The sequence below is a fragment of the Furipterus horrens genome, unplaced genomic scaffold (assembly GCF_987537825.1).
Source record: "Furipterus horrens unplaced genomic scaffold, mFurHor1.1.pri manual_scaffold_5, whole genome shotgun sequence".
Classification (NCBI taxonomy): domain Eukaryota; kingdom Metazoa; phylum Chordata; class Mammalia; order Chiroptera; family Furipteridae; genus Furipterus; species Furipterus horrens.
The window spans coordinates 27968770-27977135 of NW_028327175.1; the positions used below are offsets into that span (position 1 = coordinate 27968770).

An 8366-nucleotide genomic window follows, 5' to 3' on the forward strand; every position below is an offset into this window, starting at 1 on the left:
GGGACTACTCCCTTGATCTGTATAACTTTCAGGTAGTCATTGAGAGACTGAATATGCAAATAGACAATGGCCAGACCATAAATGACAACAGAGCTCTGACCCATAGTCTGCCAGCCCATAGTCTCTGAAGCAATCAGCCCAGAATGGCCAGACCTTAATAACTTTCAACTTCTTTAATTTTCGACTCCGCTTCCAATTTAGAACCAACGAGAAAAAGACAAATGTATTCCCCAAACCAATCACATAGGATGTCCCTTCCCTTCTAGTTAGCTGCCTCCAGCTTCCCCAGGCCAACAGCCACCAATCAGCAGCACATTTGAAGCTGGTCGTTTTTCCACTATGAAGCTTCCTCCACTTCCTGGCCCGCCTTTGAGTCTCTGCAAAGCATGAGAGGGTAGTTAAGTCCTTTTGTAAAGCAAGTTCTGAGTAAACAGACATTTCTTTTCTCATTTGGGTGGTCTTTATTTCCACATTGTTTTAGCTTTCACTGGTCCTTAAATCTTCCTATAGTGCCCTGCCCACTCCTGCCCTTCAGATCACTTCTTCACCACTCTCTAAGACCTACTCCCAGCCTCAAATCTGTCCGAATTCGACAGGAATGACCCTGCCCAACAAGCATCAGCCTTCTTCTGCAGTGACTCATCAATTTCTTCATCAGGCAACTGTATTCCACGGCAGGTGAGATCTCCAGTCACTGCCATGACACCCACAGAGCCTCATTTTAGCCCCAGTACTGGGGAGCTGTTGCCATAGGGATAGATGAAGCAAGCTGGCAGGCGGAAGAGTGGCTCACTGCAGCCAGCCCACGTCAGGCAGAGGCCGGGCCTGCTGCAGGTCCCTGCTGCTCAACTCCCACCCCACCTCCTCCTACCACCACCCCCACCCCCATCCCTCCAGAGCAAAAAAGAGCTGGAGCTGGGGATTGTCCACGTCAATCGCTCTTGGATCCTGGGCTTAGCACATCCCTCACGTCGACTGCTAATGGTTGGCATCACTTGGTTGTGTAGCTTAGAGTGTGTTGCTTAGCAACGAAACAACAAACAACGTAAATCGAATCTCTATTGAATCTGCTTGAAAGCCTTGTTAACGTGGTCGCCAACACAGCGCTGCAGCGCCAAGGTGGGGGTGGGGGCAGTCAAAACCTTTTTAAATGTAGGATTAACACATACTGTAAAAAGTGCACATCTTCATAAATTGTAAGAACACCTAGGACTGCACGCATTTCCCTCCTGCTCTTCCCACTCAATACCTAATCCCCACGGACATGGATGTGACTTCCATCACCATCAATTTTTTCTGCTTTTGAACACCTGAATGGAATCAGACAGTAAGAACCCTTTGGGTCTGACTTATTTCACTCATCACTACAGCCGTTGAGATCCCCCTATTGTTCCTTCCAGCTAGACACACAACATGCCTACTACCCCTCCCTCCTTTTTTTGGCCATATATTTATAGGTTCTGGATTAGAAGCTGGACATCTTTGGTGGGCCATTATTCTATCACAATGTATTTTGTATATTGTTAAATAATGAACATAATTCCAGAAGTAGCGTTTTGAGGTAACGTGGGGTGTAGTGAGGTCTTTTGTCAGCTTCAAGCATGGCGTACCGTGGCCAGGGCCAAAAAGTGCAGAAGGTGATGGTGCAGCCCATCAACCTCATCTTCAGATACTTGCAAAATAGATCTCAGATTCAGGTGTGGCTTTATGAGCAAGTGAATATGCGGATAGAGGGCTGTATCATTGGTTTTGATGAATATATGAACCTTGTATTAGATGACGCAGAAGAAATTCATTCTAAAACAAAGTCAAGAAAACAACTAGGTCGGATCATGCTAAAAGGAGATAATATTACTCTCCTCCAAAGTGTCTCCAACTAGAAGTGACTAATGAAGCAAGAAATTGTTGAGAAGCAATACAGTTTGTGTTTTTTAGGTGTTCTTTGTTGTGGATGTAGTCCTTGAATATTCATTTATATCACTTTGATTGCCTTTTTGTTATTACCAAATGACAATAAATGCTGTGTGATTGTTTTTATTAAAAAAAATAATTAACATAAATTATTTTGGCAATAAAAAGTGATAAGAAAGAAGGCCTGGATGGACATCTGGCCTCTTGCTCACCCCTGCAACTCTTGCTGGCATTTGCCACCGTCTCTTGAAGCATCCCTGCCACTTTGGCCAGAGGGCAACAGAGGGAGCAATTTGCGACAAGGTGGCCTGAGGAAGCCCCAAAGGCACACCGCCCGGGTGAATGGCTCCGGGTAGAGTAGGGCAGGGGGCAAGATGTCCCCTATTTGCCTGTCTCTGCGATTCCTGCAGCTGGCACTATTTTTAGAGGCAAAACTTGAACACCATGGGGCTCCTGGGACGCGGTTTTCCTTCGAGTAGAGGGATTGCAAGCACACGGTGGTGGTGTTGAACCCCTCTCTGAGCGTGTTAGGTACGCAGCGTCTACAACGCTGTATTTCTCCGCTTCCGGGCGCACGCCCCGCCTGCCCTGGGCACTTTACCCACCCCGCGGGGCTGGGGTCTCTCCTCATCCAGCCGCGCCCTCGCCTTCCACACTAGCTCTTAGCCGGCCCCCGTTTCTTCTTTCTCCGCGACACCCAGAACCCCTGCTACTTGGACACTTTTATTTGCTTTTCTCCCTTACAACAATATTGCCATTTTACAAGCCTCCCGCCCCCTGCCGTCCCTTTGAGTTTGAGCCAGGTCTTGCTGGGAGAATTGGATGGATTCCGCTGATTCAGCATCTCGTATTAGTGCTTCCCTGTTTCTTTCTCCCTCCTCCTGCACCCTTCAATTCGGGCGGGCCTCAGGGAACATCACGTCCACCCAAGGACACCTCTCGTTTCGGCGCCCCCACTGCTCCTGCTGTTCTCCTTTCTTCCTCCCTGCGCCCCCTACTCCCCCACTTGGCAGACTCTGGTCGGCGGCGACTTCTGAGGGACAGGATCCAGGTGCCAGGTGCCCAGTGGCGGAGCGGGCTCGTGGCCGCCACCTGTACCCTCTGGAACGCCCTCTCTGGTCTGGGGGTTCGGTTGTGGTTGGTGTCAGGATCTCCCGGGGCCGCTGGAGTGTGTCTGACCCAAACAGATCCGTTAGCGTCCGGTGCCACGCTTTCTGGGACAGCAGCCCCTGGGAACTGGGCAGGTGTGCAGGCCCACCCATGTCTCGCCCGGCCGTCGAGGGGACCGCCCTGGCCGTAGGCGCTCAAGGCCTCACGGGCAGCCTTCCCTTGCCTGTGGGAGCAAGTGGTTCCTCACCAGCTCCTGAGACGAAAACTCCACCCCACCCCGTCTGATACGGGAAGAAGAAGGCAAATTGAGGCTTGAAGAAAGGCGATGGGGGCCAAGTGCTGGAAGTGGTTTCAAAGGCGATTTTCTTTGTGCGTAGAACAGAAATGATATACAACACACGGGCCTCTAAGGACTGGATTCCCCTTGACGGTGGTCAAAAGACATTGATTTTTAACCTCTTCATTGAGCTGTAACTCACATATCATACCATTCCTCCACTTAATGTATAATTCAATGGTTTAGTATACTGTATCACAAGGGGAGGGGGGTGCAATCACAACCACAATAAATTTAAGAACGTTTGCTCTCTGTAAAAACAAACCTGAACCCATTAGCAGTCATTCCCCATTTCCTCCTCTCCCACCAGCCCCTGGCAACCTCTAAATGAAATCATATAATATGTGATAATTTTGTGACTGCCTTCTCTAACAGTTCATCTATGTTGTAGCTTGTATCAGCACTTTATTCTTTTTTTTATCACCAATACTATTCCATTGTATGGCTATAGCACATTTTATTTCTCCATTCATCAGTTGGTGGACATTTGGGTTGTTTCCACTCTTTGGCTGTTGTGAATAATGCAACTATGAACATTCATGTAAAAATATTTGTGTGGACATATGTTTTCAATTCTCTTGGCTATATACCTGGGAGTAGAATGGCTGGGTTATATAGTAACTTGAAGCTTAACATTTCAAGAAACCATCAAAGACCTAATTTTAGATGTTTTGGGAAAAGGAGGGGGTGGGGCCAGTTCAAAAAGCAATAGAGTGAATCTGCAACCCAGGTGTTGATGAAGAACATTCTATACAGAAAGCCTACTAAATGGAGACTTATGAGAGAAATTGTTCACTCTATTGAGAGGAATAAATAGGGCTCAGGGAGGGCTGGGTCCAGCGAGGATATCCTCTTCCCAGTGGGAAGGGAGACAGACATCCCAACTTCCAGCTATAACCTGTTCCAGAGGCTTTATACAGAGGGCAGAAGTCCACAGGGTGGGAGTTCTGGTGAGGGTATGGGGAGGAGCACAGCTTTACAGCTGAAATAATATTTACCTCCACCTCCAAGAGACTTTGCAGCAGGGAGCAGGGAACAGCATGGGGTAAAACCCAGCTGTGGGAGAATGCTTGGTCTTCTTGGCAGTGGTGAAAAGAGGATGGGAGTGGGAGAGACAGGCTCAGGAGGGTAAACAGAGGCCCAACTTCCATGCCAGGGAGCTTGGACTTGAACCTATAGGAACTTTCTTCACAGGGAGCTTTTGGAATTAGCCCAGATTGCAAACGTTCTGTGTGGCTCTGGTTCCCGTCTGAGCATCCTTCTTTATAGAGTGTGGCAAGTTTGGCTGCCTGCGGTGGCAGAGGGCCAATTCTGAGCTGCATCCACAAGTGTTATCCTGGCCTTTGTGCCTCTTGTTCCAGGGACCTGCCAGCTTTCCAGCTCCAGTTTACATTTATGTTCAGGTCTGCCCACATCTTCTTGAGAATTGGATCCTTTCATAATTCTACAACATTGTGAAAGGTTTAGACATCAAGAAACCAGAGGGAGCTGACATACAATTAGATAATAACAGTGCATTTTAAAATAGCTAATGGATTCCACATTACTTTTCTCTTCATTGATGGCTAAAATCCCCATAAAAACCATAGGGTCACATTGCTCTGACTCATCTATAAGAAGTTCCTAATAGTTTTTAAAATAAGGATTAATTACAGCAAAGCTGAAATGAATACAAGCTTCTGACTCAGAATATATCTTTAAAAATATATTTTTTAATCCTCACCTGAGAATATATTCATTGATTTTAGAGAGAGAGGAAAGGGGAGAGAGAGAAACATGGATGTGAGAGAGAAACATCAATTGGCTACCTCCCACATGCACCGTAACTAGGAATCAAACCTGCAAAGTTTTGGTGTACATATAGGATAACGCTCCCACCAACTGAGCCACCTGATCAGGGTGGAAAATATATCTTTAGCTTAATTTCATTTAATTTATCATTACAGAGCCAAAAGCCAATTTAATTAATGTTTATATGAGCATTAAACACCATTGATAACAGTGTGGCACATTGTTACAGTCATGACCCCCCATCCCGCCCCCCAAATGGTGTTCCTATATTCTCACTTCCTTGCAATGTGGTTTTGCTGCTCCTCCCTAAATCAAGAGATTCAACCTACTTCTCCACCCCTTGACTCTGGACTTGTTTTGGCCAATAGAAGGCAGCAGAAGTGACATTGTGCAATCTCTGAGCCTAGGCCTTAAAAGCTATTGAAAATTCCATTTTCACTCTCTTGTAATACCCAGAGACAACATGGAGAGAGAAGCCCAGCAGACAGCCAGAGCAAGGCTCCAGACAGGTGAATGAGGCCATCTCAGACCTTCCAACCTCAGTATTTCCACCAGCTCCCTGAACCAGGGGAGACCTGCAGAAACTTGAGAAACAAATCATTGTGGCTTTAAGCCACTAAATTTTAGGGACATTTGTTATGCAGGAATAGATAATTAATGCAGATAGTACCCTAAATGGTGACAGAATGGAGTCTTTTTCTATAAAAACTGACCTCATCTCTAAAAACAAATGAGACACTTTCCCATTTTTCAGAATACTAAATTAGTGTTTTTCACCTTTGAAATAAAGCAGAGTTGTTCAAGAAAGTCTTTGAGTTTAGATTTGAATGCCAAAATATAATAATGTTTACCCATTAAAAAAAAAAAAAAAACGCAGGTGTTTTATTATTCAGTCTAAGAGCTAGTTAGGGAGAAAGAAAAAGAAATTGAGAAGTGAGTTCATTGATTGCTTCTCATTTTGTTCTTATCAGTGCTTTGCTTGCTTCTCAAAGGAGTTTGTATCTGTCCTCTTTGCATTTGGTTTCGAATTAACAAAATTGTGTTTTCCTTTCTGCACCTTTTCAAGGCTAATGCTTCCTCCTCAGCAGCTCTCACCACGTGCTCTCACCCTGACTCCATGACCTTTCTCTCTTGTGGGAATTTAAATTAAAACTTATGTCCCAACATCAGGATTTCAGAAATGACCTCTTTGCTTTTATATTGAAAAAAACAAAACAAAACAAAACACATGACTGGACAACACACCTTTCATGGGCTATCTTGAAATCAATGAATTGATAATATAATTTATTCCTCTGCTCACCCAGAATACTGGGCAACACATACGTAGAGAAAAAGAATCAGTTAAGAAACTACACACCAGTCAGAATGGCCATTATTAACAAATCAACAAACAACAAATGCTGGCGAGGATGTGGAGAAACAGGAGCCCTAGTGCACTGTTGGTGGGAATGCAGACTGGTGCAGCCACTATGGAAAACAGTGTGGAATTACCTCAAAAAGCTAAAAATGGAAATGACTGTTTAGACTTTTGATATTTGTCTCTATATATTTTAAATTATTTAAAATTTCATACTGTAAATTTTTTATTTAGTCACACAGTTCTGTGTTTTAACATATATGAAAATATGTGTCGCCACAACCAAAATTGCATTCAAGAACCTTTCCCTCCCCCCGAAAACCTGCATCATGTGCCCTGTGTTGTGAAATCTGTTAGCCCCCCATCCTTGGCATTCACTGTACTGTTCTCTTTTCCTCCACTTTTGCCTTTCCAGAAGCTCAACTAAATGGAATCATGTAGTATGTAGTATGTATCTTTTTGAGACTGGCTTCTCTCACTCACCCACCCGTGTTTTAGGGTATATAAGTAATTTGTTCCCTTTTATTTACTTTTTTCTTTGTGTGTGTGTTTGCAGGGAGGAGGGGCGTATATAACATTATATGAGGTTCAGGTGTACAACACAATGATTTGTGTTCCTTTTTATATCTGAGTAGTAGTACATTGTATGGATGTATCACCATTTGCTTATTCACTCACTCATTGAAAGATGTCTGAGTTGTTTCCAGTTTGGGACAATTATGAGTAGAGCTGCTGTACATGTCTCAGTTTAATTCATAAAACTGTAGGGCTATTTATTTCAAAGCTACTTTATTAGCAGAAATATTAAAACATAGTTTTTTGTACTTTAATATTTATTTAAAGTATTTATTCTAGTTGTTTTATGGGAGAGGGGTTAAATGACTATTTCCTTTGCATTATCACTTTTATTAGAGAAATATCACATATAAAGCAACTACCATGACATAATAAGTCCCCACAAATTATGACAACTCAAGACTGAGTAAGATCAAATCCACATAATACATACAAAGATATTAAAGTGGAAGTTTGGAGCAGGTCAATTTTACACATGATGTGAAGACAGAGTGATGAAAATAAATTTTGGTTTTAATTTGATGCACTTTTGTTTTGACCTTAGGAAGTACTCAATACGTGGAAGCTAGAAATGCACAAAGAATGTCATGGATTTGTTGATATGTTTTCTGGCATCCTTGAGAGTAGTTTTGGGTATAGAAAAAACTGTCAGATGTTAATTTTGGCTATACATTTTCAACATATGAAGGCTATAAATCCTAAATCCTTATTCTCTTAATGGTTATTTTTTAAAAATTATATTTTATTGATTATGCTGTTACAGTTATCCAAAATCCTTTTCCTTTTGCTTCCCTCTGCCCAGTACCCCCCTTCCCTCCAGCAATCCTCCTCCCCATACTTCATATCCATGGTCCTTTCTGTATGTTTTTTTGCTTCTCCTTTCCTATACTATTCCTAACATCCCCCTCTCTATTTTTTACCTACCAGTTATGCTTTTTAATCCCTGTACCTTTTCCACATTTTGCCTCCTCCCCCCTCCCAGCTGATAATCGTCCATATGATCCCCATGCCTATGATTCTGTTCATACTCTGGTTGTTTGCTTAGTTTGTTTTTGTTTTTATTTTTGAGATTCTGTTGTTGATAACTGTGAGTTTGTTGTCATTTTAATGTTCATAGTTTTGATCTTCTTTTTTCTTAAATAAATCCCTTTAACATTTCATATAATAAGGGCTTGGTGATGATGAACTCCTTTAGCTTTACCTTGTTTGGGAAACACTTTATCTGCCCTTCCATTCTTAATGATAGCTTTGCTGGATAGAGTAATCTTGGTTGTAGGCCCT

At 43.2% G+C, this 8366-nt stretch overlaps 1 pseudogene; it reads left to right on the top strand.

The window, feature by feature from the left end:
• Positions 1 to 1560: 1560 nt before the first annotated feature.
• On the top strand, positions 1561 to 1959 carry LOC150008307 (small nuclear ribonucleoprotein E pseudogene; annotated as a pseudogene).
• The last annotated feature ends 6407 nt before the right edge of the window (positions 1960 to 8366 follow it).